Source organism: Chiloscyllium plagiosum, unplaced genomic scaffold (genome assembly GCF_037043375.1).
Source record: "Chiloscyllium plagiosum isolate Xiang-an unplaced genomic scaffold, Cpla_swu_hap1 HiC_scaffold_16, whole genome shotgun sequence".
Lineage (NCBI taxonomy): Eukaryota > Metazoa > Chordata > Chondrichthyes > Orectolobiformes > Hemiscylliidae > Chiloscyllium > Chiloscyllium plagiosum.
In genome coordinates, this window is record NW_028270154.1 from 30,892,204 (window position 1) to 30,912,003 (window position 19,800).

The 19,800-nt window shown below is 39.4% G+C and overlaps 1 long non-coding RNA gene across 1 annotated transcript; it reads right to left on the reverse strand.

Annotated features, from left to right (window-relative positions):
- Positions 1 to 4,797: 4,797 nt before the first annotated feature.
- Positions 4,798 to 9,898, reverse strand: LOC122556569 (uncharacterized). Its single transcript, XR_006313566.2, has 3 exons — positions 9,295 to 9,898; positions 7,825 to 7,916; positions 4,798 to 5,582 (listed from the first exon to the last, which is right to left on the reverse strand). It is a non-coding gene; the product is annotated as an uncharacterized LOC122556569 (long non-coding RNA).
- Between the last annotated feature and the right edge of the window lie 9,902 nt (positions 9,899 to 19,800).

Genomic DNA, 19,800 nt, shown 5'->3' on the forward strand with positions numbered 1-19,800 from the left:
GACTTTAACCCTGTAGAAGTTAGACCCCAAAATGATATATAGATCATATGTTTATTTTTCTTTTGTGAAGGGTAAGTTTAGTATTTCATCACTGAACAGAGGCACAAAAGGCTGCAAATATTCTTTAACAAAATCACACAAGTTTATTACCAAAAAAAGCTAACAAACAAAGCTAAACAATTTAAGAGTCATAACATAAAGAGCAAATCATGTTTTATCCTGTTTCCCAACACTACTTTTATAGCTACTCAAAGAATGATAACTCCTATTTCAACTTTTAATTTCATGCTTAACTTGTTCTTTTCAGATCTCCTTGTTGGACTGGTGAGAGAGTTTTAAAACTTCTTAACAAATCTGTTGATATTAGCCTTTTTTCCAATTCTGATGACCTAAACCTCATTCAGTTCTAACTTAAGGACTTCTCCACAAAACGTCCTAGCTTGAAAATGTCACAATTAAAACCACTTTTGCTCAGGTGACTGGTTCTCCTGAACTGAAAACCTAGTTCTTCTGATTTCAAGTCAAACCTAAACTGATATCTCTGATCTCTTTCCCCCTGTCTGTCATAAACTCAGCAGTACAAACATTTCATTAATTCATGCCACAGGTATCCTGCTGAACCTTGACTAGATCATAAGTCTACTTGGAAATGTTATCAGTTAGTTTCTGCTTCAAATGACTTTCTGACCTTTAATAAACAAAACTTCACTGAACTGACCCAAGTCCATCTACCACTATTTTAAACATCCAATTTCCAAAAATGATGTTCCTATTGTATATATAGTTATCCCATTATATCAGGAGTTCAAATGAAACTTTCTAAATTGAGCAAAGGGCAGGATTTCCTATTTCAATGCTCTAAGCACTAAATTAAACACTGTTCTTCAATTCCATATTTGAATGATATAATTACCATTCTATAAACAGCATTCATCAAGTTATTCGGAAACAGAAGAGATAGCATTATATCGAAAAAAAGTGAAGAGGAAGCAAAGTACTCTGGAGTTTCACAGGAGCAATATTTGGCTTTTTTTAAAAAAGCTTATTAACTCATCACTTATATCGTCAAAGTTTCTGCATCACAAACATTATTCAGTGTTCCAGTCAACTTTATTGTTGTCTGTTACCTATCAAGTAGATTTCAATTTTGAGGAAAATGGTATGGTAAGACAAGAAGAAAATGATGGGTGAGCATAAGAAGGATGGATTGTTGCCTATTGTATTGTTTTGTGCTGAGGGCTAGGGTGGGGACAATGGGTTCAACATTGTTGTCCAGGTGATTGCATCTCCTGATAAGAGTTGATGTGCGTCTGAATGAATCAATCTAAACTGAGACTGAGACTATGACCCTCCTCAGACATTTGTTCTCTATGCCGAGAAAGCTCACCCCTGGCCTATCGTTTCTGAAGAACTGCAGCTCTTTATCAATCCTCTCCGTCTTGTGGTATGGCAAGTAGTTGAGGAGGAGATGTTTGTTTGAAATGCTTACATGATATATGAATGTTGAAGTCAAGATCAGTATTGGTTGTTCTTGAAAAGATGGTCATGAGTCACCTCTTTGAAATGCGGCCATTCATTTGGTTTAACTCTTTTGTAGTGCCTGATAGAGCCAAGTGACAACAGGTTAGAATTTCTCCAGTGTCCCTGATCATAAAGCTTAATTGACTACTTCGTTCATCTGTCCTGCCACCTTCAAAGACTTATGCCCAAACTACCGTTGGTCACTCCATTCTTGCATTTTGACAAAATTGTAGCATTTAACTTATTTAATTTCTCCTCAATCTTCCTGTTAATATGTCTCACCTCAGACTGCTCTGTGTGAAATTCAACTGAAATTTTAGCTCACAAAATCCTCAGACTTGCTTTTCAAAACTGAACTTTTAACCCTTTTACCCTAAATCATCCACTGGAAGGTTTATTGCAAAACTTGTTTGCTGTATGCATTCTTCAGTTCAAATCTGATTGTCTCTCTATTATAAGAAAATAACTTGCATTGATCATTTAACCTTCTATTAGATGTTCTTTCTGCCTGAACTCCAATGAACTAAAGTCAGTGACATTCTAGAAATGTAGGGGAATGGCCATATAAATATTATTTGGCCGGACTAGTAAATTTGGAGATGAATGATACATAAATATGGGTCAGAATTTTACATTCTCCCCGCAGGTAGATGGCAGAGAGGGTGTGGGGATATAAAATTGGACACTGTAGCAGCAGCAGTGCAACCACAGCGTAGAGTCCACCATCAGATTTTAGCCATCTGTACAATAGGCAACTAAATCACTTTGCTCCTTTGAGGGTCTTACTCTCTTGCCCTTTAGAAATTCTCTGATTTATGTTTCTCAGCTTCCAAATGGCTCACGTCACTTTCTCACCTTAAATTTAATCTATCACAGTTTAAACATGCCCTCTTCCTTTTTGTTGTTTATAACTTGTGCAGAATCTTAATAAATGTCTTCTGGCAGTTCATAAAGATGCCACTCCTCGATTCAACATGCCAGAGGCCTCTTCAGGTAGATCAATTAGAGTTGCTAGACATAACCTTACCCTTCATACTCTTCATCTGGCATCTTTTCAGTCAAATGCAGAACAGGAAACTCATGCCTTTTCAGATGTTTGCACCCCACTATCCAGAGTCATAGAGATGTACAGCACGGAAACAGACCCTTCAGTCCAACTCGACCATGCTGACCAGATATCCCAACCCAATCTAGTCCCACCTGCTAGCACCCAGCCCATAATCCCCCTAAACCCTTCCTATTCATATACACATCCAGATGTCTTTTAAATATTGTAATTGTACCAGCCTCAACCACTTCCTCTGGCAGATCATTCCACATACATACCAGCCTTTGCGTATAAAAGTTGCCCCTTAGGTCTGTTTTCTATCTTTTCCCTCTCACTCTAAACATATGCCCTCTAGTTCTGGACTAACCCCACCCTAGGGAAGAGACTTTGTCTATTTATCCTATCCATGCCACTCATGATTTTATAAACCTCTATAAGGTCACCCCTCAGCCTCCAACGCTCCAGGAAAAACAGCAATAGCTTATTCAGCCTCTCTTTGTAGCTCAAATCCTCCAACCTTGCAACACCCTTGTAAATCTTTTCTGAACCCTTTCAAGTTTCACAACATCTTTTCGATAGGAAGGAGACTAGAAGTACCTGCAATAATCCAATAGTGGCTTAACCAATGTCCTGTACAGCCGCAACATGACCTGCCAACTCCTGTGCTCAATACTCTGACCAATAAAGGAAAGGATACCAAACGCCTTCTTCACTATCCTATCTAACTGTGACTCCATTTTCAGGGAGCTATGAACCTGCACTCTGAGGTCTCTTTGTTCAGAAACACTCCCTAGGACCTTATCATTTAGTGTATAGTACTGCTAAGATTTGTTTTCCCAAAATGCAGCACCTTGCATTTATCTAAATTAAATTCTTTCTGCCACTTCTCAGCCCATTGGCTCATCTGAAACATGTAGTGATCTATCTGGATATCTTCCAACCTCACTGCTTACAAAGCAACATCCTGTACATGGATTAGTCCAAATTCAGATTGGTTGATTATTTTGTTGATGTCTTACCTTCATTCGACAAAAATGAATTGCCTTTCTGGCTGGTTGTAGCATCTCACTCCTGTCCCTTTTTATTTCAATGAATTTTAATACAAGCTTGAATGCTTTTTCCAACTGCCATGTAGCTTGGTAAGAATAAATAAAATTATTAGCAAATGAGTATCAAATTAGTATTATTTGTATTTTTCCTGACAACACCAAAATTGGAGATGTAGTGGACAGCGAAGAAGGTTACCTCGGATTACAATGGGATCTTGATCAGATGAGTTAATGGGCTGAGGAATGGCAGATGGAGTTTAATCCAGATGAATGCGAGGTGCTGCATTTTGTGAAAGCAAATCTTAACAGGACATATACACTTAATGGTAAGGTCCTTGGGGTGTTGCTGAATAAAGAGACCTTGGAGTGCAGGTTCATAGCTTCTTGAAAGTAGAGTCATAGATAGATAGGATAGTGAAGAAGGCGTTTGGTATGCTTTCTTTTATTGGTCAGAGTATTGAGTATAGGAGTTGGGAGGTCATGTTGCGGCTGTACAGGACATAGGTTAAGCCACTATTGGATTTTTGCATGTAATTCTAGTCTCCTTCCTATTGGAAAGATGTTGTGAAACTTGAAAGGGCTCAGAAAAGATTTACAAGGATGTTGCAAGGTTGGAGGATTTGAGCTATAGAGAGAGGTTGAATAAGCTAGTGCTGTTTTTTTCCTGGAGCGTTGGAGGCTGAGGGGTGACCTTATAGAGGTTTATAAAATCATGAGGGGCATGGATAGGGTAAATAGACAAAATCTTTTCCCTTGGGGTAGTCTGGAATTAGGGGGCATAGAGTTAGGGTGAGAGTGGAAAGATATAAAAGAGACCTAAGAGGAAACGTTTTCCCGCAGAGGATGGTGCATGTGCAGAATGGTCTGCTAGAGGATGCGGTGGAGGCTAGTACAATTGTAACACTTAAAAGGCATCTGAATGGGTATATGAATAGCAAGGGTTTGGAGGGATTATGGGTGCTGGCAGGTGGGACTAGATTGGGTTGGGATATCATTACAACATTTAAAAGGCATAAGGATGGGGGATACATGAATAGGAAGAATTTAGAGGGATATGGGCCAAATGTTGGAAAATAGGACTAGATCAGTTTAGGATATCCAGTCAGAATTGACAAGTTTAACCAAAGGGCCTGTGTCTGTGCTGTATAACTCCATGACTGCAAATACTAACTGTCAACATATAACTCTACTGGTTAAAATTGAAACCCTATTATAAAATTTACCCTAAACACATCCAGACAAATATAGATAGGCAAAAACAAAATACTTTTATGGGTGCCGGGAAAGATCCAGAAGGCAATTCAATGATTCTCCGATCGACAGGGATTAATGAGATTATCCTTTTGCTTGACAGGACATAGTATTTGCTGGTTTCTTCTTTCCCCAGGTGTTTTCCAAGGTTTTGCAAGAGGTTCAGAGTGACTGGCCCGGGAAGTTCAAAGTGATTGGTTCAGAGTGACTGGTTCAGTGTGACTGGTTCAGGAAGTTCAGAGTGACTGGTTCACAAATTATAAAATCGGCAACATATTGGATTAAGACAACAGCTTACAGCAACACAAGAGAAAAATAACTTGGATTTGTTCAGGCATCAGGTGTTTTTTTCTGCAAAAACACAGAGACCACCTCCTTTTCTGAGGTCCAAAGGCTTCTGGCCATATTGTTCACAACCACAAGCTGTTTATTTACCTGGGAGCCAATCGTGTAGTTGTTGGCAAGCTCAAAGGCCTTCATCATTGACAACAGGTCACTACCCTGCCATCCAATCAACTACTTGTTGTTGATTGAATCTCCATTTGTACAAACGGCCTGGCTCCAGCCCACTTGTAATATGCCTCCTGACTGTGTGAGCAAGCAGCAATGCAAACAGAACTTACAATGAACATCGAGAGCCTACTTTTTAAAAGTACAGAAATTTCATCCGTAAGCCTTATTTTTCAGACAGTCCTTTTCATTTCAGTCCAAAACTAAATGCAAAAAAAAGACATTATCAAAAACACACTTCAGAAATATCAAAACTGGGCGTGAGATGATCTAGAAAATAAATTTTTCACGATTAGTGTTCATTTCTACTTTCAAAAGTTTCTAAATCCAAAAGTTCAACTATTGAGCTTTTAGGATTTATTTTCCCTTTTAATTTAACAATGGAAAATTATATTTAGCTATAGCTTTAGCCAGAAAATGTTATTATCCCACTGTGCCCTTTTTAATTACGTATTTTTACATATCATACATGAGGTCTTGTAGATTTTGTTTTCTCAGCAAAATACAGAATGTGATCTCAATGCATAAACAGTCCTGAAATCTAATCTAATAAAAATGGACTTAAGCTGTAACCTGGATTCTAAGCCTCTTTTCAGGGTTGTTATTTACTTGAAATACCACTTTAAGTGGCCAAATAATGTTTTGGAAGCTGTTTGTCAGCTTTTCCAAACTTTTTGTCATTTGAATGCAGCTTTCAGTCGATAGTTCTCAGTCTCCAAGGGCAGGGATTTTGAATGCCAGCAGCTCCTGTCTCTCAGCAGCCAGATGGGTCATTGGCAATCATTATGCTACAAAACCGAGTCTACTAAAATGAACAATCATGCTTCTGGATTGAGATCTGATTCATGCTCTAGCTACCTCAAAGAGAAAGCAATAGTTTTAGGGACATTAGTGCAACTCACACAAAGACTCAGCCAATGCCTCACCGCTATCAACCCCGCCCCCTCATTCAAAAGAAAACCAGCAAACAGTACCATTTCCCACACAGATGGACACTCTAAACAAACCTCTAGGTGACTTATCGAATAAATGAATCAATCTTTTATGACCTCACAAAAGATTTAGGGATCAGTGCTGGAGTTTCAAAGTATTTTGTCAGTGCATGTCCCATTTGAAAATAAATTCCTTTTTTTGCTCTTTTTTTAACTATTTGAGAATTTCAATCAAATACAAGAGTGTACAAAGTTATATTACCAGATATGCTGGCATGTAAAACAGCCACATAAACATAAAGGTACAATATTAAATCCAATGATATGGGATTGTAAACATTTGAAATACTTTGATAAGCTTAAAAGTTAAAAATGGCATATCTCTCGCACTGAGGGGAGGAGAGGAGGAACTGGTTGTTCAGTCTCTCAGTAATTGATTGAATCATTGGCAGCCAATATGCTTTGCTGCTTAAGTAAGTGGGCGGATAAAAATCAGCATTGAATCATGCATAAGGTGTTGTGCACACCATTTTAATTTCCAAACCAATTTCAAAAGAAATGCTACTTTGTCTCAATAAAGACAGATAAATCCAGAAAGCTCATTGCCCACCAGGAATGACACTGTCCACTTTCTAATGTGTGACATTATTATGGAGAGCAAATCTGTTGCTTGCTCCCTTGGTGAACAACAATACATGAAACAGGGAACACAAATGACATAGAAAAAGAGGGATTGGGGTGGAAAATCTAAACAGCCATTTTATGATAGCTTTAAATGCGATTTGCCAGACTGTGCAAAATATTCTATTTTACCAAGAATCTTATGCATGGATTAAAACCTATGTTAGTTTGTTGCAATCAAACACCATAACTGGAGTCACCTTCCATTGATGTGCTATAGTATGCGTTGAATTCACTAAATCTGCCCAGTATTCATGTGCCTATAGTGTTACTTCCCACTTGGTCTCAGCACAACAAACTCCTCCCCCAACTCAAATACTCCCCTTCCCACCCCCCAATTCCAACCTCTGTGCCGATAACTCACATGGGTAGCTATGAATTCTATTCTCTTGAGAAAATTAATCTTCAAAACAAAACATGGGTTGGTTTCCATTGAGTTTAAGTGTGGCAATGCAAAGTACATTATTGTCATAAGACATATCATACATCAGATAGTACTTTACTTGTGGGAGTCTTTGCATCATAAATTCTCACATAGTCACTAAGATCCTGTTCATCTAGCTTTTGTTTCTGGGTTCCTGTCATAACTGATGCTGTTAGTATGTTCTTCTCACCAAGTACTATTTCACTTTCTTTCAGAACCACCATTTAACAACTTCTCAAGGCTCCTGGAATCACAAACTACTTAGTTCTCAACATTTCTTTCCTCATCCAAAACCTTGAAATTTTGTGGTTTGTCTCATGTATCCTGCACTTCTTTGTTGAAATCCATGCAAATGATTTTCACTCTGCCTACAGTATTAAAATTTCCTACACTAAAGTAATAACCCACCTCACTGAATGTGATTGCAGTTCATCATTGTTCTTCAGACTGCTCAACCTCCATGTATTGTCAATGCACCATCTTCCACCATTATCTCTCCTCTGAATTGATAGATTATTGATCAAAATGATTCATATCATGGTGATAAGACACAAATAAACATGTATACATGTTATTTTTTAAAAAATGGTTTTATAACTTGCACCATTTTTATCTAACACCTCTCCAATGTTCACCAGCTCTATGGGAATTTACCTGATATTATTTGACCCATTGAATTGGGAAGTGTATCACTATATGTCTAATCAGGTTGATTCAAAATCTGTTTGAAGTTTTGTGACTCAGTGATAGCACCCTTACTTCCAGAAGATCACATTCATGTTCTACCTGCTCTGGAGGAGTGGTCATAACACATTTGAACAGGATGATTAAAATAACTATTTTTGGGCCGAATCTTACAGGTGCCGAAAATGAAGTTGGATATACTTGTGGCAGAATTAGGTGAGAAATCCAACAAGGCCTATCTCAACATCAGGAACAATTTGTTGCATTTTTTGTGTATTTGCTGAGTGGTAAGGTGAACTACTCACTCGGAAGTGAGGAGTTGCCAGTTAAGGAAGATTACAACTTGAACACTTTATTAAAGGTACAACCTGCCTCAGTAATTTTCAGCTTCCTTTTGCCAATTGCGCCAAACAAACTGGACAGCAAGAAGGATTTATGGACATTTAGAGAGGCAAGGATTGATTAGGGATAGTCAGCATGGTTTTGTGTGAGGGAAATGCTGTCTCACAAACTTGATTGAGTTTTTTGAGGAAGTTTTCAAAATGATATTACGATGGCAAAACTGCTGACGTTGTTTCTTTAGATTTTAGTAAAGCCTTTGACAAGGTTCCACATGATAGACTAATTAGGAAAGTTAGGTCCCATGGGATTTGGGATGAGCTTGCCAATTGGATACATTATTAATTTAATGGCAGGAGATAGAGAGTGGTGGTGGAGGGTTGGTATTTGGACTGGAAGTCTGTTACCAGCGGTGATCCATAGGGATCAGTTCTGGCCCTCTTTTGTTTGCAAATATATAAATTAATTGGATGAGAATATAGAAGGCATGGTTAGTAAGTTTGTGGATGACACCAAAATTGGTGGCACATCCCAATATGAATAGATTATTGTTGATGTCCATGCAATCAGCATTGCTAAACATCATGTAGCTTTGATAATTCTTTCCCTTTCTGAAAGTTATTAAGCTCTTAGAAAAAACCTTGATGTTCACAACCTCAATCATTGCAAGGATTTTTTGGCAGACCATTGGAAGGATAGTTGAACACTGTCTTAACGCTACAGATAACTTTCTTATACAGAACGGCAATCAGAAATTACAAACTATGCATTAGCTGTTTGAAAATATTATAGAATAAAACTACATAAATTGTTATAACTTGTCAACAAATAACACTTGCCATTAGTTGGACTTACCATTTCCCATTTAACCCCCATGGTATGGCATTTGCAAGTAGTTGCAATTGGGAGATTGGCACGGTGCAAATACCTCTGCAGAAGATCTGGGTTCTGAAGGAACAATTGTGTATCTCCTGAACAAATCATATTGAAGGATTGTGAAATGAGTAAAGCGAGGTCTGAACAAAGAATTTACATTCAAACAATAAATTCAGTAATAAACTTGGTGTAATAAGAGAAATTGAGAGGGAAGGAAATATTAGGATAAGAGTGGTAAACAAAGAGAAAATAGTGAAAGCAAATTGAAACACAATGGATTGCATGAAATTCGAGAGATTCTCCAGCACACCCAAAATGGTAGACAGACCCCCAGATCTGGAAGTTTGTCCCCATATCGGATAGAAATCTTTCTGACCGGGAGTGGAAAGTAGGGTGAATGGGTAAACAAGACTCCCACATGTTCCACATTTGAATGCATTGGTGACTTCAAATAGACATAATTTTTACTTTAGTAAAGACAGTGTCCTGCAGTTTTGGAGTTATAAATCTTTGGGGAAGTCATAAATATTTATGAAGGGCAGATAAGGACTGTAGAACCATTGAACTGTCAAGTTATTTAAATAACCAGTTTTTAGAAAACTGAAAAAAACACAGCGAATGCAAGAATTGGACGATAATCCATTCTAGCAGTTTCCGTAGCTGGTGTTATCATAATCCTAAGATATCATTTTGGAAGTATCAATGTTTGACTGCTCAACTGTTTTCCACAATCAATCAATATCAAACTGTATGGGGCAAGAAAGATTGTAAGACCATAGTTTGATTGACAGCTTAAAGACACATAACCTGTGAGAAGTAGTGGATCTGGCGATGTCACTGAACTGGTAGACAGAGAATGGATAATGTCAGAAAACCAGGGAGATAAGTAGTGCAGAGGTTCCCAGAATCTATCTTGCTGGCTAAAATGTATTCCATTGGGATACTGGTGAGGGCAATGTTTCCCCAGGGGATTGCAGCCAGAGACAAGCACATGGCTTCATGGGTGACTCAGCTATACAGGGGAGAAGGAAGAAGAATGGAAGAGCAACTTTTATAAAGGATTCCACAACCAGGGATCCTATCAGATGCTTAGGTAGCATGAAGCATGATTCCATGGTGGTGGATTGCCTTCCTGATGCCAGGGTCAAGGACCGGATATTGGACATCTTTTGAAGAAGAGCAATCAGCCGGAAATCATGGTCCAAATTGGTAACAATTCCACAGGCAGGAAGAGGGATGAGGTCCTGAAGGTAGACTTCAGGGATGGCAATTAAAAAGCAGAATGTGACACACCTCTAAAGCAGGTGGGACTTGAGCCTTCTTGCTCAGAGGCTGGGATATTACCTGTGTGCCTCAACAGCCCTATTTTGGATATAGTATACTTTGATTTTCAGAAAACTTTTGATGAAGTCACCCACTGGAGGCTGGTTAGAAAACTAAAACATATGGAATAGGATATAATTACTGGCATGGATTACTGATTGGGGCCAGCAGACAGAAAACAGAGAGTAAGAATTAATAGGTCATCCTCACATCAGCAAGTTGTCATTAGTGGGGTCCCACAAGTACATGGGCCTCCAAGTTGTTTACAGTATATATATATATCAATGATTTGTAGGTGGGGAGAAATGTGATATTTCCAAATTTATGGATGATATAAAGTTAGGTGGGGATGTGTGCTGTTCAAAAGAAATAATGGAATGTCACAAAGATTTAGTGGGCGGCATGGTGGCACAGTGGTTAGCACTGCTGCCTCACAGTGCCAGAGACCTGGGTTCAATTCTCACCTCAGGCGATTGTGTGGAGTTTGCACATTCTCCCTGTGTCTGTGGGTTTGCTCTGGTTTCCTCCCACAGTCCAAAAATGTGCAGGTAAGGTGAATTGGCCATGTTAAATTGCCTGTGTGTTAGGGGAATGGGTCGGTGTGGATTTGTTAGGCCGAAGGGCCTGTTTCCATACTGTAAGTAATCTAATCTACAAAAACATTTGGACAGGTTTAGTAAATTCCTGATGAAGGGCTCCTGCCTGAAACATTGATTTTTTTTTTCCCTGCTCCTTGGATGCTGCCTGACCTGCTGTGCTTTCCCAGCACGACTCTGATCTTGGCTCTAATCTGCAGTCCTTACTTTTGCCAGGTTTAATAAATTGTCAAGAGCATGGAAAATGCAGCAAAATTGTAGAAAAATATAAGATTATCGACTTTGGGAGGGAAAACAGATGTGCAGCAGATTTCTGAAAAGAGGTTAGAAGGAAGTGTAGTTATCTGAAGGGATCTGGGGGTGAAAAGTCATTAAAGGCTAATGTGCAGTGCACAAGCTATTCAGAAGGTAATGGAATGTTAGCTGTAATTGCAACAGAATTTGAGAACAAAAGTAATGGTGTCTTGTTTCAATTGTATAGAAGTTTGATTAGACTGCACCTTGACTCCCATGTGCAGTTTTGGTCTCCATATCACAAGAAAGATACTACTGCCATAGTAGGAGTAGAATGGTGGCTCACCACACTAGTTTTTGCTGGAACTTCCAATGAAGAGAGATTTGCAAATTGGGCCTGCTATTCTTTAGAGTTTCAAAGAACGAAAGTTAGTTCAATTGAAACTTAAGAAATACTTAGAGGGATAAACAGGCAGGAGGCACAATTTAAAATAAGGGGGATGTCATTTAGGACCAAGACGAGAATTTTTTTTTTATTCAGACAGTTGTCAACCTTTGAAAATGTTTACTACAGAAGGCAGTGGAAGCTCAGCCTTCAAGTGTGTTTAAAATAGAGGTTGATAGATTTCTGACTACCAATCACATACATAGTTATGCAGGTAATTTGAGTGAAAGGCATTGAAGTTTTTGATCAGCCACGATTGTATGGTGAGGCAGGCTCGATGAACTGAATTGCTTATTCCTGTTCCTATGCCTTGGGTGCTAGGTAACCAAGCTGTATGACAGCAAATGAGCATCCTTGAGGTGCAGCCTCATCCAAAATGCCAGCTACTTTCCAGTACAAGTTTCTGGTCCACCCTGCAAAGCAAGTCTGTGCTTCCAGAGCATACTAGTGCCATTTGGTGGAACAGGATGGCTGTGATACATTGACAGATGCCAGAAATAGCTGTGGAGGAAAGACGTCTTTGGCTAATGCGTTTCCATCATGCTCTTTCATCATGCCCAGGGCTTCTCATCAGCAACATGGACATCTATCAGAGCAATCAGTGGTTGAATCTACTAGGTACATGCTCTGATTTCCTTGTTAAGCTTTCCCAACATGGAGGTTGATTGGTAAAATGGAATTGTAAGTATTAATGAGGTGAATTATGGTATTAACATATTGTTTAACCGGCAATAATGACCATCAATTGATATCTTGCTACTGCCAGTGAGAATCTCACAACACCACTTGTGAAAAACATTAAAGGTAGAGTAAGGTGACAGCAACATTGATAAGAGCCTCAGCACACTTATGGCCTGATGCTGCCATACATTTCATCATTGCTCACATCACACAGCCCCTTTAAGTTTCTGCCCATTACATTAGTTTTCAAATGTACACTGATTACCCTGGATCTCATTCACCACCAAACTCACTCAACAACTCTAAGTAAATTATCAAACTGCTTTTCTGACAACTAGATGAACAGGATTTTTTACCAATTAAAAATCAGGAAGATTGAAGTCATTGTCTTTTGTCCTTGCCAGAAGCTCTCTTCCCTATCAACTCTATCCCTCCCCCTGGAAATAGGCTGACAGTGAGTTTGAGGGCTGAGAACCTTGGAGTCGCATTTGACCTTGATGTGTGCTTCTGCCTCCATTCTCTTTGCAGTACTAAGACTGTCAATTTCCCACCTTCATAATATCTCAAACTTTGCTGATGCCTTTATATATCTGGTGCTGAAAGTCTCCTTTGTTACCTCCAGACTTGACTCACCCAATGCAGCCTTGGCCGGTTCACCACATTCAACATCATAAACTTGAGATCATCTAAATCTCTGATGCCTGTGTCTTAACTCTCAGCGTGTCCCATTCACCCATGACTTTTGAACTTGCTGATCGAGAATTCCCCAGTTAAGCTGTGTCTTGATTTGACAATAGTCATCCATGTTTTGAATGCTTTCATGTTCTAGCCCTTTCCTATCTCTGCAATCTCCTCCAGCTCTACAATGTCCCATAACTATGCTCATCTAATTGTAACAACTTGACTTTAGGCTAGGTTTTCATTAACCTGTTCAGAAATGTTATTGCACACCTCTGGAGCAGGTAGAACCTGAATCCAGGCTTCCTGGTTGAGAGATAGTGATACTACCACTGCAGTCCAATAGCCTATAACTTCTTTTGATTTTAATTGCTTTACTATTGTTGAATTCAGTTGCCTAGGTCTTAACTTCTGGAATTTCCTCAATAAAGCTCTCCACTTCTGTTTCCTTCTTTGAATGATGGTCCTTAAGACCAACCTCTTTGACTGAACTTTTAGCTGGGTGCACTAATATTTCCTGGTTGCTAAATGGTGTTTGTTTCTTATAACAATCCTGCCAAACACCTTGGGTATTTGTGGCATTAGGTGCACAATAATACAAACACAAATACAGTCACATCCATATTATTGTAGGTCCCTTTCTTACCATTATCTGCCTATGACTTCTTGTTGGTATCACCTGTGGACATGGGATCAACTTCAACCTAAATGTTGATGACAGCCAGCCCTCCCATTCTCAGATTCACCACTGACTTTGAACTGTCAGACCATTTATCCAACAACCAACAGTTTTGACTGAACTCCAAGCTCTCAATGTTAAATAATGAGAGAATCAAAACCATCACCTCCAGTCCTGCTGCAAATTCACTTTCTTATCAACAATCTTCTTGTCGCAGGCTGAACCAAACCTTTGATTTTCCATCGGCCTTTCTGCTAAATTTCTAATCACTTATCCTCTCTATCACTTATATATGATCACTTTCAGCTCTTTGACTTCATCTATTTCTTCCTTATTGAAGTCTTTTGTCACTGAATTCCTCAATCTGACCTGACTTTTCCACTGGTATCTCTGCCAGTCCCCAGTTTTCTACACTCTTGTAAACTTAACTTCATCCAAAACATTGCTACTGATTTCCCATTCAACAACAATTCTCATGTGTTCATCATTCCTAACCATATTTAACAAAAGTAGTCTCCACTACACTGTACCTAAGATATAAAACTTCCATTTTTTTACATTAATTTCTTCTACAACTCATCCAATTCTATAGTCACCTCAAACTGTAGAAATTTGCAAACTCTCCATTACCATTGCCACAACCTCTTGACTCTACCAATGTTAACTATGTAAATAGTCACTGAGGTTTCACATTCTAGAACTCCACATTTAATGGGCTAAGAGGTGGCAGACGGAGTTCAACCTGGATAAATGCGAGGTGATGCATTTTGGAAGGTCGAATTTGAAAGCTGAGTACAGGATTAAGGATAGGATTCTTGGCAGTGTGGAGGAACAGAGAGATCTTGGTGTGTAGGTACATAGATCCCTTAAAATGGCCACCCAAGCGGACAGGGTTGTTAAGAAAGCATATGGTGTTTTGGCTTTCATTAACAGGGGGATTGAGTTTAAGAGTCGCGAGATCTTGTTGCAGCTCTATAAAACTTTGGTTAGACCGCACTTGGAATACTGCATCCAGTTCTGGTCGCCCTATTATAGGAAAGATGTGGATGCTTTGGAGAGGGTTCAGAGGAGGTTTACCAGGATGCTGACTTGACTGGAGGGCTTATCTTATGAAGAGAGGTTGACTGAGCTTGGACTCTTTTCATTGGAGAAAAGGAGGAGGAGAGGGGACCTAATTGAGGTGTACAAGATAATGAGAGGCATAGATAGAGTCGATAGCCAGAGACTATTTCCCAGGGCAGAAATGGCTAACACAAGGAGTCATAGTTTTAAGCTGTTTGGTTGAAAGTATAGAGGGGATGTCAGAGGCAGAGAGTTGTGAGAGCATGGAATGCGTTGCCAGCAGCAGTTGTGGAAGCAAGGTCATTGGGGACATTTAAGAGACCGCTGGATATGCATATGGTCACAGAAATTTGAGGGTGCATACATGAGGATCAATGGTCGGCACAACATCGTGGGCTGAAGGGCCTGTTCTGTGCTGTACTGTTCTATGTTCTATGTTCTAAATACCTCAGCCATGACCTTCCTTAAAACCCATAGAGCAGATTTTTGGATCCTCCTGTAATTGTGAATCCACATCAAAACAGTGTCATTTTCTTCATGACAAATTTAAACTTGAAGAGAAAAAGAGTTCACATACTCTTCGATGGGAAGAGATTCAGGTTGGATTAGACGATTACCCCGGATGCACATCTATGGCCATTAAAGGCATCAGTGATTGGGAGAAATTTTGTTTTCCTGTCCCCAATATTTTCACCAAGGTCAAGTTGATTCTGGAAAGCTCCTGAAAACCTAAATCTTATTTGAGAGTCTGAGAACATTGGTTCGGCGGTGTGGGGGAATGGAAGGGAGCGGGGAACCTGCTGAAGTGCTAGGAAGATTCTAAGATTCTGACAGGCAAGGTTTAAATACTTTGATTATTAGCTTTCAAAATCATTAATGTTGTTTATAATATTTTACACTTCTTTACTGCAATGATTGATGATAGGGCTCTGCAAGGTAAATTGATTTTTATATTGATCTTGTGTAAGGGTTGACATGCCTTAGAGTACTTTGCAACTGGCAAGAGTACTTTTATACATTTAAACTTCAAGAAAACAGAGCTTGAAAATTCTAATGTAATGACCTGTATAGATTTAAATGTTCACATTCTTTTAAAATTAAAAAGATATTGGTCTGCAGTTGTCACTTAGAGAAAATAAAAGCCATTTGCCTCATGGACAGTCCATCTGGTTTAGTTCAGAAAGACATAGCAATCTGTTTTCTGGTTTCTATAGCCTCTGTTGCTTGCAACTGCAAGTTTGCTCTGACAGATTAACCCATTTTGAATGCTGTGTGGAGTGGTTGTGTTCTCAGCCAAACTAGCAATAAAGATTATTAAAGGATTATTTGTCTTTGATGTTGTACTGAGTTGATGCTTGTTGTTACAAGTGAATAAGCACTTGAGGGGGATTTAACATTTTTCAATCAAATTGGATTTTCTTCAGTATGAATGGCGGGTGACAGCTTTATTAGATTTTGTTTTCGTTCACTCGTGGGATGTGGGTGTCGCGGGTTAGGCCAGCATCTATTGACCACCCCTAGTTGCCCTGGAGAAAGAGGTTGTGAATTGCTATCTTGAACCACTGGAGTTCTGTAATGTTAGTAGAACACAATGCCATTAGGGAGAGAGTTCCCTGATATTGAACCAGTGACCATGCATGGACAGCAATATAACACCAAGTCAGGATGATGAGTGGCTTGAAGGGAATTTGCAGGTGGTGCTGTCCTGATTCTTCCAAATTCTAGTGGTCACGGAGTTGGAGAATCGTAGCAGCATCTGTGGAGAGAGAAACAGTCAATTTTTCAAATCGTGTATGACTCTTCTTCAGATCAATAGGTTTGGAAGGTCTATTTAAGTAGCCTTGATGAATTTCTGCACTGCATTTTGTAGTTGGGTCACAATAATGCTACTGAGCATCAGTGGTGGAGTTGGCTAATTTTGTGGGTATTGTGCCAATAAAGTGGGCTGCTTTGTTGTCAAGCTTCTTGAGTGTTGACGGAGCTGCAACCATTGAGGAAACTGGGAAGTATTCACCACATTCCTGAATTGTGCTTTGTAGATGGTGGACAGGCTTTGGGGAGTCATGAGATGAGTTGGCTATTGTAGGTTCCCTAATCTGTGACCTGCACATGTAGTCAACTGTACTTATACAGCTAGCCCAGTTCATTTTCTGGTCAATGGTAACTATCAGGATGCTGATTTTAGGGTATTCAGTGATAGGGATGTCAGTGAATGTCATGAGCCATTAGAAACATACTATTTTCATGTCCACTTTAAACATTTGCAATTTGTATTATGGGCTCCTGAGAACTGTACATAGTGAATACTGTGTGAGTATCTCTGGAGGATAATATGGGGCTGAGAGGGGAATGGGAGGGAGGTCTGGGGTATATGAATGAGACATAGAGGGATCATGGGCCTATGGAGGTTAATTAAAATATGAAATGGGCATGGAGGTAGAAGGGGTTATGAGGAGAGCATGGGAGCATGAGAAGAAATGGGAAATGGAGAAATGAGGAGAAAGGGAATAAAAATGGAAAGTAATGGGGTTGGGTGGGAAGATAAGTGGGGAGAACGGTGAGGATGAGAGGGCATAAGAATTAAGTTGATGAGGTAGACTGACATGCTAGTGAATCAAAGTAGGCCTTCAAGCCAGGCTACTTTGATATCTAGTCACCTTCTGTCTTGTGAGTTAAGTAACTCAAGGTCTGCCTGCTTATATCTCCAGGAAATGAAAATGTTGTGACTATGAGCAGTGGTATAGGTTTGGATTTCCAAAGTTGGGAAACGACCCTACTTGTGTTTCCTGAACCCAACGTAAATCCAGTCTGTGTCTTTGATCAATGATTTGCTTACCCTTTGTGATCATTTTTCAGCTCAGTATTTTTATAGCTGGTGTGTTTCTATGAACTTGCTTGAGATTTCTTTTTCTCTTTCTATATGAATCTCAGTTTAAGTTTGAAAGCTTTACAAGTTTAACTTGTTGCATTTATATTTAATATTAGAATGTGCCAGGGAAAGGTGCCTTTGTTCAATGTTCCCAGTAATTATAACATCAATGTGAAGGAACTTGTTCAATAACTGTGTACTTTCAGAGCAGACTCCTGTCCATTATGAACAGATATTGGGAAATTGTGGATGCATACTTATTCATCCAATAATTTTAATGGATAAGGAGCACCGCCATGAGGTCCCAACTGAATACTCCTAAATGTTGAAGGTCCATGCGAGAAGCATACATTTGGAAAACCAGCCCATTAGCCTGTGACATGCATGACGTAAACTAGTGTACCTTCCATTAAACTTATGATTCTGTATATTTTACTAGACCTTTTAGTATTTGGCACATGCCTGGAGGGACCTCATGTGCCTGTTCTCTAATATATGTTCACAATGTGCCCAACAGCAGTAAGGAACTGGGTTTTGGAGTGGGCTGATTGGCCTGCAGGTTGGGCAGCACCGTCTCACCTTACTTTTTTTTAAATGTTGGTAGGATAATAGCTTCAATTCTGCATGTTGCTTGGAAAATAAGAACATTTCTTGCATTATCCCAATACACACAGAAAATTCACAAATCTACGTGTACATGTTGAAAACGAAATGAATGGAGTCATAAAATGCAAAAGCTATCTGGCCAGCACATCCCATTCTACTCATAGTCGATATGTCTCTCACCTACCATCTTAACCCATTATCTGAGTTGCAGCTCACCACCATCTTCTCAAAGGCAAGCAAGGATGGACAATAAATGCTGGTCACCAGCAACGTCCACATACCACAAAATGAATTTGAAAAATTTAAAAAATGAAGATTACTGATTCGAGTGAAAGCATACACCAATAAATGTTTGCAGAAGACTAGGTAAAGTATTTTAAATGATTTCTTTGTGTTGTGATCTTAAGCAATAATAGAATTTATTCCAATTACTCAGGATAGTTGAAGATCCACCATTCACAGTACATCGGTCATTGGGAAAATGTTACAGTCTAATGTAAAGGATGTCAGAGCAGAGAATTTAGAATATGGCTTCATGAAGCAAAAATAACTCCGGTCAAACTTATTAGAGGAGTTAACAAGCAGGATAAATAAAATGAAACTAGTAGATGTAATATATTTAGATTCCCAATTCGATACAAAAGTGCCTTGACAGTAGGAGACAGAGGGTTGGGTACAGGGCTTTTCTTTAGACAGGAGGCCAGTGACCAATAGTATGCCACAATGATTGGTGTTAGGTCCACTATTAGAGTCATAGTTACAGAGTCCTAGAGATGTACAGCATAGAAACAGACCCTTCGGTCCAACTGGTTCATGCTGACCAGATATCCCAACTCAATCTCGTCCCACTTGCCAGCACCCAGCCCATATCCCTCCAAACCCTTCCTATTCATATACCCACCAAATGCATCTTAAATGTTGCAATTGTAGCAACCGCCACCATTTCCTCAAGCAGATCATTGCATACACGCACCAGCCTCTGTGTAAAAAGGTTGCCCTTTAGGTCTCTTTTATATCTTTCCCCTCTCACCCTAAACCTGTGCCCTCTAGTTGTGGACACCCCCACCCCAAGGAAGAGACTGTCTGTTTATCCTATCCATCCCCTCATAACATTATAAACGCCTATACGGTCACCCCTCAGCCTTGGCGCTCAGGATTCATCATTCATATAATTGATTTGGAGGAGAATATAGGAGGCATTGTTAGTCAGCATATGGATGACACCAAAATTGGTGGGTATAGTGAACAGTGAAGAAGGTTATCTAAGCCTAGGAGGCTGAGGGGTGACCTTATAAATGATTTGATTGCCACA